The following is a 19,632-nucleotide window of genomic DNA, read 5'->3' as shown; positions in this document are numbered from 1 at the left end:
CTTACCTGGAAGAGATCTTGTCCCGAAAGGAAAAGCCCCCTCACGGCCAGAGTGAAGTCCAGATGGAGGCAAGGGACAGTCCTTCGGAGTCAGCAAGTGACAGTTCTTCAGAGCCAGAACCCCCTCCGAAGAGAGAAGAAACGCCTCATATCCCTGACACCGAATCAGACCCTGAACCAGTTTCAAGTGATCAGGATTATAGGAGGCAATCTAGTAGCACTAATATAGGATCCCCTCCTACACACACTAGGCCCAAAAGATCCCGTAAACCAGTTATGAGACTTACCTATGATAAGCCTGGTAAGGCCAGTGAGGAACCCCTTACTATTGTCCACAGAGGGGTTGTAATTAAGATTGGGAAGAATTCAAATAGTCTTGCTTGCATGCCAACCTTTGTGTTTGAGTTAAGTCCAGTTGGTTGAGTCTGATGAGGACATCAGACATTTAGAAGGGGGAGGGTGTAGCCCTGTTGTTATTTTGGGTTAATAAGAAGAGACATTATTTGAAATACTGTTATTTGAATTAAGCTAAAAAGATATACTGTAACAGTTATTTTGTGTGATTTTGATATATTGTGACATTGTTTATGGTTCAAAAGAAATGGGTATACTTACTTATATTTACCTACTTTGAAATTACCTCAGAGAGTGTTATATTTACCTGTGGGTTTATTCTATATTTACTGGGTTTTATTTCTGTGAAGTTCTGTATTTTGTCCATCTGCACTTACCGTAGCAGAGTGGCTGAGCCAATGAGGAGTGTCCTAGCACGTCATGTGATGGGAAGTAAACAAGCGCACGTTGTCTTCAGAGAGGAGATGCGGTGATAAGAGATCAGAGACGTTGTGAATGAACGATAAAAGTGATATAAAGGAAACGTGACAAACGGTTTAATTTGCTGAGTTTTACAGTCCCGTGTGACAACTCATCACCGGGAGGACTGAAAGCTGTACTGTGGAGTGCCAGTGCCTTCGTTAGGATCGTGACTGTGTCATTCTACAGTGAGTGTTTGAGCAGCTAGCTGGCTAAAGTTAGCTGCGTGTCTGCACTGGTGGCCCGCAGTATTTTGAGTGGACGGCTAGTTAGCCAAAGCTAGCCGGTACAGTAGTGTTGCTAAGCCAGCAACGTGAGCTGTTGTTGAGAGAGACTGTGGAGCTAGGGGTGGACCCCTTTGACTCGTCAGCGGAGCATCAAAGTCAGTTTGTGAAGAGCATCATCCGTCGGTCTTTTGAAGATTCAACGTGTAAACAAGTAACGTCTGAACAGTGAGTAAATTCCTGAGTGAGGACGCCATCTACAGACAGTAAACAGGCCTGCAACGTGGGTGGGGTTTTGTTTTCTTTTATTTAGATGCCGGCTTAGGTAATACAGTGCACTGGTATTATTGAGTAACAGTTTGAATTACTGGTGAAACTATTTTGAGGTATTTGAAACTATTACATTTGAGGTATTTGGCCAATTATATTGAAAGTGTTTACATATTTGAAGGTATTGATTGATTGTTTGAAGGGAACCAAGGTTATTGCACTACATAGTGAATGTATGTGTTGTTTTATTTTGCACCTTATTGTGAATTTGGATAAAGCCAATTGTATTTTATTTTTCTATTTCCCTAACTACTTTTCCCTAACTAAAATCCTTATAATTGATGTCCTGGTGTCTGTCTCAATTTACTCAACGTATGTTTAAGGTTTTCCAAGTAAAGGTCTTATTGGGGATTACTTATTTTGACAACTCAAACATAGCATTATATAACTCGGGAACCCTTCTCCATAGATACGTGGGGATTAGATGGGCTACATCATCTAAAAAATGTACTAAACTAGTGAAAACAGCCGATCTACAAGAAGACAACGCCTCGCATTGCGAGGTGTTGTGTGCTTGTAGATCTGCTGTTTTCGCTAGTTTTGTGTGACAATCTTGTATGATGAAGCAGGGCTTTGCTTTACCAAATATATACGAGATACGAGGTTCTGCCCAACAGTGACGATATCTGAACTGTTGCTGGAGTAGCGGAAACACCACCGTCGCCCCCTGCAATTTTGTGGCCCTCTGATTGGTACCCTAGACATAATTCGGACCTTGGGGAAGACTATTTGGGGAACCCTGGCCTACAGCCTCTGTGGAGACTGATTTGCTCTGTTGCTGTCGCTGACCATCCGCGGTGGTGCTGAACCATTCACCAATCGATGCACGTAGAGCAACGTGATGCTGTCTTTGGTTTGTCCATTGTATCACGTCCTGGCAACCTGGGTTTCCTTTTTTTTGTGCGCTTCAGAACAAACTTAAAAAATATGTGATCATTTGTTTTTGAGGATCTGATAATACCAGAAGGAAGGAGTGTTCCGCTCCTCTGTGTATTTAATTTGTGCATCAGTGGCATGACAACCCACGTAAAATACTGCTTTCAAGGTGTTTAATTGTGCATATTATTATTATTATTGTTTCCAACATTTTTCATGAAAATGCTAAACTGGTTATTTGGATTTGCTGATGCCAGATTAAAATGACATACATTACATTCAATAGACATACAGACAGACAGACAGACAGACAGACAGACAGACAGACAGACAGACAAGAGACGGATAGATCGACAGGGGTGGGCACTCCCAACCGTAGAAACTCAAAGGTCAACCTGGCTGATCATGCAACATCTCAGTGTGTTCAATCAATAGGAAAAGTTATCATGCAAAGAGTTCAGCATGGTGCAAGGACTTTCAGTGCAAGACATCTCAGGTATCTCTTGGGTGGCAAGCAGATACAGTATACAATAACCGTAAAAATATAGATGAATAGTACCTCTGGCCTATCTTTCTAAACTACCCCATCTAAAATAGCAAAAAATATATCCAAAAAGGCATTCTATAAAAAATAAGTATTCTTCTCGGGTTTTATTTCTGGCCCCAATTGGAATCAATGCCATACTGAAAGGTCAAACTGTGCTCAACATGCAACATATCAATGAGACAATCAATAGCAATTCAGATAGTTTTACATTGATTATAATAAACCCTGAGGTCACGCTGAATATAATTATATGATTTATCAGTAAATTACTAATGTGCACATGGCTGCGGAGACTGTGCAAACTAAGGTTTCTTAGTGTTTACAACATTTCTCATTCTGCACATCCCTTTCCACACATTACCATATTACAGAGCACAGCGATTCAGCAAAGTATCTGGTCATTAAACCACTAGAAGGCATTTGGCATTCAGGGATAACTTCTGACCCGGCGTGAACCCCTACTCCTCAGCTCAACATTCAACATTCACTCAGCGTTCTCCCCATACGGTCTCATCCATTTTGACATTTGGAAGGAGCAGAATTGAAATGATGAAATATGCAGTGAAATATTCCATGTTGATTCATTATTAATTAACTATAAGGGTCCAATTGGGTTACATTTGTACATTCTCTGTGTTACAAAGGGATAAATACTGAAGATTTTTACTGTGTTTGCTAATATCACTTAAGTAAAAGTATCAATACTGCAATATAGAAATACTCTGTTAGAAGTAAATGTCTGGAATTAAAAATGTACTTGAGTAAAAGTACCAACACGTATATACGTGTTGGCATCAAAATGTACTCAAAGTACTAAAAGTAAAAGTACAAAATGTTTGATTTTATTTTTTATTTGTTTTCCCCAAATAGCCACAGTATAAAATCGCGCTAAAGTGGTTCATGTATGTTTTAAAATATCAGCAAAGTAACTAGTAACTAAAGTTTTCAAATAATTGTAGTGGAGTAAAAGTACAATATTTGCATCCGAGATGTAGTGGAGTAGAAGTAAAAGTGGAAATTGGAAATACTCAAGTAAAGTACAAATAACTCAAAAGTGTACTATGTGTACTAAATAACAATGATAGCTTCTCTATAAAAACACACAGAAACACCATCTCAATTCAGACCACCGGCTCCAGTTAATGATCAACCTCTAACAACAAATTTCTCAGACCAATTTACTAACAAGCCCATGCATGACCTATAGCCACGTCCTTATTTGTTACGTAAACATATTCCCTGTGACATACATTTGCACCCTCAGACGCACACACACACACACACACACACACACACACACACACACACACACACACACACACACACACACACACACACACACACACACACACACACACAGGTTGACCTTTCCCTCTGAGTGTTATTAATCCATGCAGCGAGTATTAGGAAAGGTTAACGAGCTGAAAGGCCAGTGCCACTCACATAGAATACAAATAAGGAGAAACAGACCTTTCCATGGCCAAGGTAAAAGGGAATGGTCACCCGCCAGGAACATGACTTTAACTACTGTAACATTACACAGTGAAAAACTGGATATATACACGTATGGTCTCTTCGTATCAAGAGGAGCTTAATATTTTGAACTTCACACTCTGGTGTGAAGTTCAATGTATAGAACTACAGGTTGGCTGGCATTGTGTGTCTATAATGCTTTATAAACATATTAATAAGGCATTATAATCTAATAACACTGAACAATTATAGTTATTACAACTTATACAGACTAATAATGCCCCATAACAATAATCATAACACATTATAAAGCATTTTATAATTACTTTACTTATAAGGTCAAGTATAAAGGCATTGTATAAGGCGTAAAACACTGTTATAAAGCCAAAGGTCAAGTACAGTATCATAATACTAATTATAATACATAATTACTGGTCACTTGAGAGAAAGAGAGAGAGAGACAGACAGACAGAGAGAGAGAGAGAGAGAGAGAGAGAGAGAGAGAGAGAGAGAGAGAGAGAGAGAGAGAGAGTGACAGAGACCCTCGTGGCTTGGGAGTTTGGGAGCAACAAATTTGAGCACAACGGTGGGGGCCGAAAGTCAGGGGGGCCGAATTTACTATTCTGGCCCCCTGGTTTACAACTCCTAAAGGCGCTGATTCGGCTCATGCGACCTTCGCAACGCTCGACACGGCGACTTGCTTGTTCCTGCTCGCTCGCCGGTGTCTCAAGGTCGCCTGAGACGACGCGCCTCCATCATGGTTTTGTTAGATATTTTAGTATTTCAGCATGTACTAGTGATGCGTTTTGCATAATATGATGCAAAATGCATCACTGATGATGCAAAATGCATCACTAGTCATGCTGAAATACTAAAATATCTAAAAACACAGATTGAACACAAAAAATAACTCAGGATTGTGTTGATCGTGTCCCAAACAACAATAAAAGAAGATAGGGTTGTCCCAGAGGTGAAGTGGCCCTTTAAGCTAACACATGGTAGGCCAGTGCAGTAACTTCATGACTCAACTCAGTGACTGACTCAGTCAGTCAGTCAGTCAGCCAGTCAGCCAGCCAGTCAGCCAGCCAGCCAGCCAGCCAGCCAGTCAGCCAGCCAGCCAGCCAGCCAGCCAGTCAGTCAGTCAGTCAGTCAGTCAGTCAGTCAGTCAGCCAGCCAGTCAGCCAGCCAGCCAGCCAGCCAGCCAGCCAGCCAGTCAGTCAGTCAGTCAGTCAGTCAGTCAGTCAGCATCAGCGACATTCACATGAATAGGGCTGGCCCATGGGTCCAGACAAAGAAAAAAACGTTTGGTCATGCAGATGACAGATGACATACATCACCAATGACCTGAAACTGCCCTCTCCCGCTGTCTCTCCTGCCTCTCAATCTCTCTCTCTCTCTCTCTCTCTCTCTCTCTCTCTCTCTCTCTCTCTCTCGCTCCTCTCAAAATAAAGATAATATACATGACTCAAAGCTATAGAGTCAGGGAAGACATTTCTAGTCTGACGTAACAGGCAGACATGACCTGTAAACACTCTCTGTCTCCCCGCACAGCTTCTTTCCTCCTCTCTGTTCAAAGTAAACACCCCCTTCTCCTCGCCATGAAGCTAAGATGCATGACTTGGCTCAAAGCTCTGTAAACTTGGAAGCTACTAAAAATAGTTGCACGTACTAAAAAAGAAAAGAAAATCCCCTACATGACAGCATGATTTAGAACAGAGCACTCTCTTTCACCCGCTCCCTCTCTCCCTCTTTCCCTCGGTCTGTTCTTTCCCCTTGCCCTTTCTCCATTCCTGTTGCTCTAAGTGGGTCACTGTGTTGATGGTGTCAATGTGTGGACTCAGCAGCAACATATATGCATCAGTCATAACAACTGGACCGTGATGAGAAGGATTTCCCAGTGAGTCAGTGAAACGTTACCCTCTCTCCAAAACCCTCCTGGCCTGAGAATAGGCTTGAGAGTGATTTTTAAAAACCACTAATGGGATAACATTTGGTTGTTTGCTTGTGGCAACGGAGATACATTTACAGTAGAAAACATAATATTACACGTATACACAAACATGCTATGTATAGACATTGCTGCATGCATCGAGGTGAGGTTTGTCATGGCGGAGGATGCTTATGTTCTGGTGTACACATGTTGTCAAAGCATGGACGCCTGGCTCTTCACTAGCCTGGAAATAATCTCAGATACATTACTTTCCAAATAATCATAATCCTCAGCGGTATTCCATTACTGCTTCCTCATTTCGATAATTATGCTGGAACTAAACAATTATTATGAGTTACTGAACAGAAACTACCAGAAGAAAAGGGATATGTGTGGACAGATGGCTTCTCCACATTTGCATACATTAGTTTTTAATTATTTATTTTTTAAAACAACCCACCTGACCAATGAGCATTCAGTCAAGGTCTGAATGGTAGATATATTCTCAGCTACAGAACCAATCCTGTCAGCATCCTCTCACTTTATAATTAGCTAATTATAGAGAGGGGAACAAATAAGCAATGCTGATTATTGTCATGGCATTTCTGCTCTGTTTCATAGTACACAATGGAGAGTGACAACAAGGACACTATAGAGGAGAGAAACAACATGAGGACGTGAGCTGGATTCGTTCTCATGACAGCGCACGTATGTATGCACCATATACTGCTGAGATAGCCCACTGTTGCGCTTTAAGGGTGGATGAAACTTTAAAAACCGTAACCAAATTCAACCACTAATTAGGCCCACTCATCCAAATATAGAAGGCTGTGGTGAAAGTTTCATGTTTTGAGTAGCCTTGAAGCATCCGCAGTCCCCAGACATGTAAGCATTTGGCTGGTATGGCAACTTTGGGGCTTAATTAGCTTCAGAAGTCTTGGAAGGTCATATTAAAATAAGTTGAGATGGCAAAGCAATATTGTAATGAGATTTGAAGATGGTTAATACAAATTGAGAGTGTAGCTTTATGTGTGAATCAAAGCCCTCGGAAAAAGCTGCACATGCATGCGGGGCTGCACATCCTGCTGTGGATGTAATGCCATCTCCCAGTGGTGTCACAGTAGGGATGGGACCATATGAAAATGTCATATCACGATTATTGTGACAAAAGAAATCGCGATTTACGATATTATCGCGAATCCATTATCCTGGGGTGGAACATTTGCCAAAAAATAGCCAATCTACAAGCTCACAACGCGTCTCTCTCAAAGACATAGAGTGAAAAAGACAGAGTGAAAAAAAGACTGTATCAAGTACGTATATTATAAGTACCTTTTACCAATTATAGAGGGTTTAAGTGGTACCGGATATGCAGCTCGTCAAATAAAAGGTGAATTGATCCCAGTGCATGACGGAGAACAATATCACGATAAATTAAATTTCCACGATACGATTATTGTGAGTGTCTTTTATCACGATAAACGATAATATCGTGTATCGTCCCATCCCTATGTCACAGTATAGCCTACACATCCATACATGCTAGTCCACTGACTCCAGTGCTATGTAACAGAACGGAGCAGTAAAAAACTGGTACAATAAACAAGCCTTAAAGACTGGTAGCATTTTAAAATAATTAGCTGCACCCTTCAACAGCCTGGATGCCCCATGCTGATTAATGATATGCAGCTCAACGCACAAATGAAGTCAGAGGCACATGGACTTTTACTACGACCTTCTGAAAAGCAGATTTGTTTGTGCTGGTCTTTAACTACCACCAGTAATAAACACTATGTAATCCCCTTTCTGTTTACCTCACTGGCTCTCCCATTTAGCTTCTCTTTCATCTCGCACATGCACGCACGCACGCACACACCCACAAAATGTGACTCTGCCTCTGTCACTCACTCTGTTCCACTGAACTCCATTTCTCTATTTTCGAATTGCTTTCTAGTTTTGGTATAGCTCTTTGGGTATTAGTTCTCAACGTTTGAAAGTGTAAACAATGTTTTTTTGTTTGTTTTTTTAGGAGGGGGGGTGTCTGTATTTCTTTGGCTGGATGCGGAGCTAGGCCTTGAATCTAAGCTGCTCACACGGACAGATAAACTTTAAACACGAAAAGACCCCCATGGCTTCTTTCAACTCGTCTTACTACCATCTCCTCCTCTTCTTCAGTCCCCTTTCTCTCTTCCTCCTCCCCTAGCATCCAGCTGTGAGGCTCTTTGTTGATAAACCCACTTTTGAGTTCAGGAATCTGGCTGAAGGTTTTGCCCCCCCCACTAGAAAAGGAGGAGAGAAACAGAGACAGAAAGACAGACAGACAGAGAGAGCGGCTCTGTACTTGTACACCAAAAATAGCTGATCTACAAGCTCTATAAGCTCTCAACACGTAACACATTGTGAACTTATAGATCAGCTATTTTCAGTCACTGTTCCCAAGGTTCCCTGAGGAGTACAAACCATTGAGTGACCTCTACACCTACTGCACATATAAACATAGCTGCTACCTTTAAAAGCATTTTAAATCTGACATTTAAATCGACTGCAATCGACTTCAATGCCTTTCTACTGTGGCATCTGGATTCTTATGATCAGTAATAGTCACACAAGTTCAACACAACACACGCACGGAGGCACACACACAGGCACACACACTGTTAGGGATGACGCCTTACGTACACATGCACACACACGCGCGCGCGTGCGCACATTCATGCACGCACGCACGCACACAGCATCTCATCTTGGTGAATACTCGAGTGCCTATCCTATGTCTTCTGCGTGCTTAGCACTTCACACACAATCTGTTGTCTGCTTAAGGCATGGTGTGTGTACATAAGGGGGTGTATGTGCATGCGTGCGTGTGTGCTAGTGATGTAATTCGTTATAAGAATGAATCAGAAGAATAAATCGTGAACAATTCGTTAATTTCCTTAAACTGTTATGTCCACGCTTTCGCTCATACCCCTCGTCCCCTCCCCCTAATGTTCACGGGACAATCGTGCTATGAACGGTAAACGTGAACAAATCATTTGAACGGATCATTACTGTGAACGTGAACTAGTGTGTGGGTGCACATACGTGTTTGTGTGTGTGTGTGTGTGTGTGTGGGGGGGGGGGGGGGGGGTCTTAATTCAATGCCCAAAGAGTTGAGCATACAAAGTTCATGTCAATGGAAGAAAGGCTATGTGGCAGTACACGGAAAGAATGCTGACAATGTTCATTTGAACCCATTCCTCTACTAGGCCCACAAGCTCACATGTTTCCACAGAGGAAACTTATGTTTTAAATAACTTCACCTAGACAGTTTCAAGCTGTCAACAATAACACAGCTGCCCTGGACACATCGACCTTTTAAAATTGGGTTTACCGTCGTTGATCTGTTACCAGATCACGCCAAGAGGATGCTATAGGGAGAGGGAGAGGAAATCTATGCCCTCTAGTGGTTGCGTTCATACTCGAGAAGATTCTTGACGAGTTGTGGAAATGTGTAAATGAGAATAGTAATAATTTTAACAGCAGTGAACTATGACCTATGCAGAAATGTACCGATAATGTGCCATTACTGTAAAAGTTAAACATTTTACACAGAATTCCATCACTAGAGGCAGTGCTCAGGCTTCGGATATGAACAGTAGTAAAAGTAATTTACAAGTAATAGCCTAATATAAATAGATTTTTCAGCTTGAAGCTAGGAGAGGTCTCAGTGAAATATCAGTGCTTAAATAGACTATGACTCGCACCTCTCCATCACTGAATCCAGTTTAGCGCCCGTTAACCCGTTTCTCATTCAAAAAGAGCCCAAAAAAGAAATTATTTTACAAAGAAAACATGATATTTTCCTATATTCTCCTATACGGTATGGTTATGTCCACACAAAACTAAAGGGCGTGTGTGTGTGTGTGTGTGTGTGTGTGTGTGTGTGTGTGTGTGTGTGTGTGTGTGTGTGTGTGTGTGTGTGTGTGTGTGTGTGTGTGTGTGTGTGTGTGTGTGTGTGTGTGTGTGTGTGTGTGTGAATGGGTGAATGTCATGCACATTGTGAAGCACTTGGGATTCATTTCGTCTTGATTGTGCTGACACAAACACAGCTTCACGCTCCGCAGACACAATGTCATCACCTTTACATACGGTGTGCACAGCCGTGCACCCATCAAACACAATGTTTAGATGACATACTCACACACTCACATACTACATGCCCCCCCCTTCCCTGCTCTCTCATATATCGTAGCTGTTGGGCAGAAACCTCTACTTTGTTTTTTTTGTTTTTTTGATTTTCTTTTTATGATGCCATACTTGTCATGCTAAAGTCTCACACAAAAGTAGCAAAAGTGTGTCTGTGTCTTTGTTTGTTTGTTTTTTTACAAATATTGAAGCATTAGAATGAAAAGTATTAATAAGAGCTTGTGACTAACACAGGCTCATTCTTTTTCCATTTCCTGAAAAGTAAAGGTTTAAGACATGGATGGTACGGTATGCCTCTTGGCTCCCAGAGTAACACCTGATGTTGGCAACGTATAGAGCTGAGAGCTACGAGGTGCAACTTTTGTGCCTGCAGTGAAAAGCTGAAATCACACTTTGTCGTAGTTGGATGGAAACCTTGTATGTCCAAAACCATTCCTTTTTTATAACTATTTAAAAATAACCTTTAAAAATAGTGACCATAGCCTATCTACAATCTGTTATTTTCCACCATACTTTTGTGCGACACTCTTGTATGCTGAACTAGGGCAATAATGTACCCCCAAAAAACTAAACATAGGAGGTTGAAATATGGAGATACGAGGTTTCTGACCGACAGCAGCGACTTGCAGAGTTTGTGCGTGCGTGTGTGCATGCATGCGTGCGTGTGTGTGTGACGCGTGTGGGCGGGTGCGCGTTGACAGCTGGTACTCCTTCATAATAGGAACTGGGTAGGGGTTAGGTGGCATGTGACAGAGTGTGTGCACTGTCTCACTGGAGTAGGGGGATCTGCTCTCCTTTCTCCTCATCTGACAACAACAAGCCCCCACCCGCTGGGCTTGTTTGTATGTGTGCTGCCTGCCACCAACAGACAGAGGGAGAATGCCATTAACCCATCCTTTACATCACATGATATGCAGCATATAATCAGGCCATTGACTATGACTCTGCGCTTGATCTGCACTTAATTATGTGTCTTGCTACGCCATGGTGTTAGTGGGTGTGCTACGACATAACACGTACATTATTATAGCTAACATAAGGATTTCTCTCTTTTTTAAACTTTTTTTTGTTTTAATTGTTTTGTTGTTCAAGTAGCTCAATAGAAGCCTTCAATGGAATGCTTAGATGCAGGGGTCGTTGAAAAACTAACAAAACGAAGAAAAAAAAGGAGGGAGTGAGATTGTCTCAACCCAGGGGCGTCAATTGGGTATGGCAGGGGTATGCAGCTGCCATACCCTGGGTCCAGGGGGGAGAATACATAAATCCATGAATGTCTCATTGTCTATCTGCTGGTTATGTTGTTAAATTACATTAAAATAACTACAAATGCAAAATTTAACAAGGTATTATAATTATATTCTCCACACTTGTATTCTCCCCATCTTGACAGAATGGTATATTCCCAGGTTCCGCAGGCCAGCTGCACAGGTGCAATTCATTATTGCCATATCCAGCCCAAGAAACCATAGACATTTTGGGGGGAAAAATTAATATAAAATTAATATAATTAATATAAAAAATAAATCATGCCTGTTGCTAAGGTATGGCAACATGACTGGTGTCTTGCACGCGCGCGAGACACCAGTCATGTTGCCATACCGTACCTTTTTCTGAACTGATGCCACTGTCTCAACCCCATAGCCAATGATACAATAATAATAATACAACAATCCATGAAAAGAAGTAGAAGGAGAATGGCTTCTGTGGCCTAACTGGCAGAGAGAACATGAAATCTGGTCCAGTGGTCCTCAAGATTATTACACAGGCACACACAACTATAATAATACAGTATGAGTGTATTTTTAAATGGGTGCAAGTGAATGGACAAACAGAGAAGAGACCGGCTGAGGACAGCTGGTGAGCTCATATTGTGCAGGGTAGGATGTGGGAGTTTGATGAACTCATATGGAGAAGCACTCTAAAACAGGGTTCTTCAACAGGGGGTCCGGGACCCCTAGGGGGTCCTCAGAGTTACTACAGGGGAGCCACCAAATCTTTGTGATAGGATCATTCTTTTAAATTAACAACTGGAATCCTCGCATCCCTATTCTGAGGAAAACATTAGTATAATGTCTACCATAGGTTTTTATGTAGAGGTAAAAAAAAAGAGCAGACCAAGTACAGAGTGAAAGGTCAAGTTAACTAAAAACACAAATCCAACATAGACTGTAGACAGTGCTGTCAAGCAAGTCTATGAATCTATCTATGAAATCGATGAAAATCTGCATCACACTTTTACACACGCTTCATCTCTCTCTCACCTTGGCCTGAAAACGTTGAAGAACCCTGCTCTAAAACATCAATATGACCTGGTGCAACTGAACCGGTGCATGGATAATGTACGGGGGGGGAACAGAGCTATATGTGTACCAGACTGTCAGTCATTTGTAGTCTTATTCAGCGGTGAACAATGGGCCCAGCTCCACCGATCAATAAGGACAGACACATGTGACAGCTAACTTCAAATGATTAAGACTGCCTCGGGCCACGTTAAGCTCAGTGCAGAGTCACAGGCAGAGGCACATGCGTAAACACACACACATGCACGCACGCACGCACGCAAGCACGCACGCACGCTCACACACACACACACACACACACACACACACACACACACACACACAGACACATTATGTCAGAGAACACAATGGTATTCATTAACTGTCAGTCAGTGATTCACTTCTGTTGTCTATTATTTATCGCTTTTAATTATTCCAACACTAGTGACAGCCATCGTCTTGCTGTGTGTGTGTGTGTATGTGTGTGTGTGTGTATGTGCGTGCGTGCGTGCGTGTGTGTGTCACAAATAATCCTGCTTTACGTAATTGAGTGATTGGCAGTTTTGGGTGTGATGAATGGCATTTAAATAAAATGCAGTATGCTCACGGGGTGTGGATCTTTGAAATGAGGGGACAAGACATGCCCTGGTCTTCTCCCCACACTTCAAATGAATATAATTCTCCTCCCTATACAGTATGCCTGTATACTTGCCTGCAGTCATATAGCCGGGAGCGTAACTGCATGCAGGAAAGAGAAAAATAGTGAATAAATGGATAGAGGATGGTTGTAAGAGAGAAGGAAGGAAGGAAGGAAGGAAGGAAGGAAGGAAGGAAGGAAGGAAGGAAGATGAGGAGATTGGGGAAAGAGACTTGAACAAGCCACAGCATAGATTATTATCCCTCTAGGCCAGTGTTTCTCAACCTGTGGGTCGGGACCCAAATTATTTTGGAGGGTCCCCAGATGATTAACTTAATGTGCAACATTGTTTTCTCACTCAACAGTAAACAAACCTAAAGTTTGAGTCTATAGAGGGTACAGGCACATTTCTAAAGTGACAATTTAAGGACTCTTGAATACCTCTAAAGTGACAAATTAAACATTGGCCAAACTGTCAAATATTAAAGGCAGAAATTGTGAAAATAGCCAATCTAACGCCTCGCAACTGCTATTTTCACAACATACAAAATGTAATGCCTCAACTCTTAGTGCTCGTCAGGGTGGGGGGTCCCCAGTTAAAATATCATTATTCTGGGGGTCGGTTGAGAACCACTGCTCTAGGCATATGGATGAATAAACAGAGTTTGAGGTGGAATAAGAACTAGGAAATAATCCAACTGCTGGATTTCAATGAAACTTTCTGAGCACATTCAAGCTCTCCAGAGGATGAACCCAACCGTGACCTTTACTCTGTCTGGTGCACCCCGCTGCCACAATGTTAACGTTGCACACAATATTATCACAATATAATTGGCAGATTGCAGGATATATAAAACCTAGGCGTGCTGACTTTGGTGACCTCCTGGCTTTCCCATAATGTTCCAGGCTACCATTTTAGAGCCAATCTGTAGATTTCTTTGTCAAGGTAGATCATTTTATATTATATATACAAGTCACTTCCAGTTTGCATTCATGCAACGCTGAAGAAGGCCGAAGGGCCGAAACGCGTCCGTACACTGTCCATTGAGGTAAATAAAATCATGTAAAAAGGATATTCCTTGAGTGCTGGCGACTACTTCTTTTTCATATTATATATCACCAAAAAGCTTTTGCTGTTGTTTACAATGTGTAATGTCTCTCTCTCTCTCTCTCTCTCTCTCTCTCTCTCTCTCTCTCTCTCTCTCTCTCTCTCTCAGATGGCAATGTCATCCTGTTAGGTGTAAAGCGCAGGACAGCCTCTAGGGGCCACTAGCGTGGCTTTCAGGCTGTAGTGTTCAGGGAATATTTTGTCTGTTCAATCAGAGAACATGATATTCAAAATAAGCTTTTTAACAAACTCCAAAATCCTGAGTTAAGCTTAAAAGGTTTTTAAATCTGTGGTAACAGATTTCATTAAACAGGTTACATTGTCCTGAGACATTCAGGGGACCTAGGGGACCTATTGCCGATTGGCTGTGGCAGGTCACATGGTAACCGAGCTAGGCCAATGGCAGGCGCGTAAAAAAGCTGCAGCTGGGAACAGTGCAGTAGTGGGAACAGTGGCAGACAGACACAGAGGAGCAGGACACCAGACAGAGGTACTGTAAGTGTATATTGACAAAGAAAGGCCATTAAACATGTTTAACGTTGTCTGTGTAGAGTAGACAGTCATATATATGTTGTCTGTGTAGAGTAGACAGTCATATATATATATATATATATGTATTTTATTTTGTAGTAGCCATCATGGACGTTTTCAATGCAAGATCCAGTTATTAGACCAAGCCCAATGGGGCCATCTGTTGCTTGCTTACATGGTGCATGCATATCTTGTCAAATGCTAACAACCATGCACTTGTGTGATTTCTAATTGCACTTCTGGGACAGTCTAATTCATGCTTTGTATCAAGACGTCGTTTTGTCTCGAAAATAGCAGACCTACAAGCTCAGAGCATGTCGCAGATTCTAGACTTTGTGAGCTTGTAGGTCTATTTTCGGCGCTCAACAGTCAAGCAACAAAGTCTAACCTATAAAGCATGCTTCATGTCCAACGTATCTAATGCTATTTTCGTACCTTTATTTTGTTGTCAGCCTGCAAAATTGGAGGTTCTGCTGCCGTTGCTGAAGATACAGCCATTTCCAAGCCTTCCTTGTCAATTTATTTGAAATCATAAATGATCTAAATAAAGCTATTCATGCAGACAGGTCTTGCTTGTTACTTGTTGTTCATGTATGGAAACCCAATTCTGAGACGTTGAATTTTAGAAATGTAAATGAAAATCCCAAACAGCAGAGCTGTCTATGTATGCATTTGCTCAATCATCAAACATAATAATTCTATAGGCCCTACTTGATGTAGATGGGATTACATTTGAACAAAACATAAATAGGTCTGTCAAGGAATATTTGCAAGAGCAGTTCCTTGTTATATGCTCATACATTATACAAATAACCTGAAGTCTACATTTGTCATAATATCCAGCGGCAGACTGATATTGAACATTTATAGTAATACTCACAGCACAGGTGATACATTAAGCTAGGTATTTTACCTACATATTTCTACATTCTACACATAGTGCATATCCAAATAAATGTCCAGGCAAGTGTCATAACAGGCTTTATTTGTAGACCCAGAGGTTGCATTTTGACCAGAAGTCAAGTGTGTCCAACACAAAATCTGCATTTCATTTCTACATGAATGTTCTCCCTAAGACGCTGATGCTGTGAGTGCACTGGTATTGATGCAAACAGGATGGAATACAGCTCTCCATGGCACTTCCTAAAAGGAGCTTCTGTCCCTGGCTGCTGCAGGCCCTGTGGGAGAAGAGAAAAAACAAACATCACAACACTGAAACAACAATAATGATTGAGCTAATTATGAACCCTTTACAATTGTAAGCCAATGTTTTCAAACAGTCCCTTTACTTAAAACAAATGGGAAACTGTGTCTGACAGCATTCTTGTTACTGCTATTAAAATATCAATCAATGTAAATTGGCACCCTTTGTTTGGCTATATACCCTTAAAATTACACAAGGGCAAAACATCTATTGTTTATAAAGTACCTGGAATGCAGGCACACACCTAGAGCACTTAGCACCACATCATCTAATTCTAAGGCTTACGAATCATGGTGTCAGGTCTACTATATTGTGTTGCAAATTAATGTCCTCTGACTGATGGTCCCTTTTCAAACGAGCTGTAGATCAACCATTTCAAACAGCCTATAGGTATAAAACAGGACTAAAGTGTTCTATGTATGTTTTATAATATTATGTATTATAATGGATGCATCTAAAGTTTTCAAATTATTATAGTGGAATACAATTACAATATTTTGATCCGGGATGGGGTAGAAATAAAAATATGGCTACAAACCCGTACTTAAGTACAGTACAGTGAGTAAATGTACTTACTTTACACTATTGATGTCCGGCCATACCACGCCAACAAGAACTGTTGATCATCACATTCAACTGCCATAAGTGGTTGAAATATAGGACCTATAGTTATAGTTATTATAGTGCCCATGTGGGAATGTAGCTCTGGTCCGTTCCTCCACTAACGCTATGGACCAGAGCTAGTGGGAATGATGCTTTACTCTTTGTGATCGGTTGAACGTGATAAGCAGTTCTTGTTTGCGTGATATGGTCGGACAATGGTGTAAAGTAGCTACATTTACTCCAGTACTGTACTTTGCAGACATTATAGCCTAATACGATATTACATTGAGCACTGTAGCCCTACTTTATACGTCTGGATTTACACGGCGCGATGCAACACTATCGTGAGCTTGTAGTCTATTTTCGAACATTTTGGACTTACTTTTTGATGCTTTTAAGTAGATTTTGATGGCAATACGTTCCGGAGGATTTCTACATTGCAGTATTGATACATTTTGGCCACTTGTTACACCACTGCCAGACAGATAAGACTGTAAATAACATTGATTTGCTTACCAATACGTTGTATGGTATCCTTTAGCTTCGATGTAGCTGCTGGATGCTAGTGAATCCTCAATCCGGTGAAACAAAAACAAAGTCAATTTACCTTGGGCTAAAAGTTGCAATAGTACAGAACACTATGACAGCAGAGAAAACAAACATGAATCACCTTGGCGAAATGACAAGCACAAAACTATTGCGGTCGTAATGAAATGGTTTCTCTGGCTGAAGCGGCTCCGTCTATTTCCTGGTGGCTGAAATAAACGTCCATATAACATCTGCATTCGGTAGTTTACTGGTCCGAGTAACTGCTGCATGTGAAGTTATTCTTATCAGGCTCGTACTCTTATCAGGCTCGTACAACGACGTAATCCGAAGTCTTGTATTTATTAAACAAATGAGCAGCAACAACACAGCAGTGTAACTCAGCAGTGTGAAGCAACAGGCCAGTCAATACTGCGGTGCGGTAGATCGCAACAACCTCCCAGGTCCATCTCCCGCGTCCTGTGTACGTCGTCACATCCGGTTACTACAAAATAAAGGCACTCCTTAATATTATCCGAATAATACCACATCTCCCTTTCTTTGAGAACAAAGGGTGGCCCACATAAATGCAACAAGTTAACTTGAGGGTTTAAACCATATGGCTAACAATCATCAAAGAAAAGGAAACAGTCTGTTCTTGAGAGATTATTCTATAAATAAAAACGACCTGCTCATTTCATGGCATAACATCTCAGCAGTGTGAAGCAACAGGCTAGTCAATACTGCGGTGCGGTAGATCACAACAACCTCCCAGGTCCATCTCCCGCATCCTGTGTACGTCGTCACAACCGGTTACTACAAAATGAAGGCACTCCTTAATATTATCCGAATAATACCACATCTCCCTTTCTTTGAGAACTAAGGGTGGCCCACATAAATGCAACAAGTTAACTTGAGGGTTTAAACCATATGGCTAACAATCATCAAAGAAAAGGAAACAGTCTGTTCTTGAGATTATTCTATAAATAAAAACGACCTGCTCATTTCATGGCATAACATTATCATCTTTTCTTTTGTGACACAAGACAAGATTTTGGAAAATAGCGTACAATCAATACACTTATTTGAACACCTTACGTTACTACAAACGTTACCAAATAACGTTTGTAGTACAATCACAAGTACACCATTGGTGTGTGATGTGAATGTGGTTGTAATACATTGCATTATATGTGTATGTATGTCTGTATGAATGTATGTAAACAGCATGTTAATCCGATCAGACGTCATTTTCTGTTGTTTTTCCAGCCATGCGACCCCATCGGTTGCGAGGTGTACTGCACTTAGATACATTAATACCTTTTTAAGGAAACGACGACCGATCGGATTAAAATGCTCCTCTTTAAATAATACGATCATTACGGGACATTCTGCTGGAGCGTACCCTATGGTGACATCCGTGAGCCTTCACTAAGCAATTTATCTTTGTAATCTGACCGTTTGTGTAGACGTACGTAGCAAATTGGTTAAACTGCTCAACAGCAGATTGTGTTGACGCAGCGTAGCGTCTTTACATTTAGCGATCTACAAGGTCACAACGCATTGCGGTGCCACACGTTGTGAGCTTGTAGATCTGCTATTTTCAAACATTTTGTACTTTTACTTTTGGTACTTTAAGTACATTTGGATACCAATACCTTTGTACTTTTACTCAAGTACATTTTTAATTCTGGACTTTTACTTGTAACAGAGTGATTCTACATTGCAGAATTGATACTTTTACTTAATTATAAAAATGTAGGTACTTTTTCCACCACTGTGTAAACGTTTGTGTTCTCATGCCAATAAAGCTTCTTTGAATTGAAGATTGAATTGAAGATTGCTCCCCATGTGGCTACACTAACGTCAACACACCAATCCACAGATTTTATATTGACTGCGTGTCAATTCTTGTTTAATTTCTTTTTATTGTAACAATGTAATTATTCTGTGCCAAATGTCTTGCTCCTTAACACCCACCTTAATACAATTGGATTTGAATGTATTAGATCAGTGGTTCCCAAACGTTTTAGCTCAAGACCCAAAAGATTGGTTAGGTGTTTGCCCAGGACCAAGAAGTAGTGAAAGAAGCCAAGCTACAAGCTCATAACGTGGCGTGAACCGAGCTTGTAGATCTGCTATTTTCACTACTTCTTGAACCTTTTAAAAATGTATTTATAAATTTTTCTTGTTTTTTTTTTATTAAATACATTTTAAAAACTCTTGGAATTGTTTTGAATTGACGAAAAGTTGTGATTTCTTTTGTCTAAACGTTTTAATCTATTGAAACATTTGTAAAACCATGAAAATTGTTCCACGGCCCACAAATGGGTCCCGACCCACGGTTTGGGAAACAGTGTATTAGGTC

This window comes from Nannobrachium achirus (genome assembly GCF_963921795.1).
Source record: "Nannobrachium achirus genome assembly, chromosome: 2".
NCBI lineage: Eukaryota > Metazoa > Chordata > Actinopteri > Myctophiformes > Myctophidae > Nannobrachium > Nannobrachium achirus.
This window is presented reverse-complemented; position numbering follows the sequence as displayed.